Raw genomic sequence first — 634 nt, 5'->3', positions numbered from 1 at the left:
TCTCTAAAATCTATAAGTACCTAAGCACTTGGTGCTTTAAGATTTGAAAAATCATTGTTGTATTCTTGTTAGATTACTTTTTCCAGTATCTGGGATCAGAGTTGGCAGCAGGTCATGCCTACTATGTCCGCTACTGAACTGTGGACACATGTGGTCCTCAAAGTCATTTTTATTTTTGAGACAGGGTCTCTCCTCATGTAGCTTAGACTGGCTTCAAACTTGTGACCTTCCTCAGTCTCCCCAGAACTAGGACTGCATGGCCAGCCTACATATTCTTTTTTCTTAATTTAGAAATTGTATTTTATCAGTATTGTGTGTGGGTTTGTATGTGCAGAATTTATGACTGCTGGCACATGTTCCGCAGCACACATGTGGAGGTCAGAGGACTCTTACCATCTTTACGTGGGTCCCAGGATCAACTCAGCCATTAGGCTTGGTGGCAAGTGTGTAATTCACTGGACCATCTCTTTCTTAAACAACGACTTCATATAGCTTTGTGCTGCTAAAATATGGTGACATCCAAATGCTGGCTTCTCCCCCAAAGCGAGCAAGCCTGGGAAGTCAGAAGCAAGCAGCTATTTGAGCCTATCAAGGAATAAACTGGTTCTGGGAATTAGGTGACAATGCTCTGTGG

The sequence above is a fragment of the Mastomys coucha genome, unplaced genomic scaffold, assembly GCF_008632895.1.
Source record: "Mastomys coucha isolate ucsf_1 unplaced genomic scaffold, UCSF_Mcou_1 pScaffold2, whole genome shotgun sequence".
Lineage (NCBI taxonomy): Eukaryota > Metazoa > Chordata > Mammalia > Rodentia > Muridae > Mastomys > Mastomys coucha.
This window is presented reverse-complemented; position numbering follows the sequence as displayed.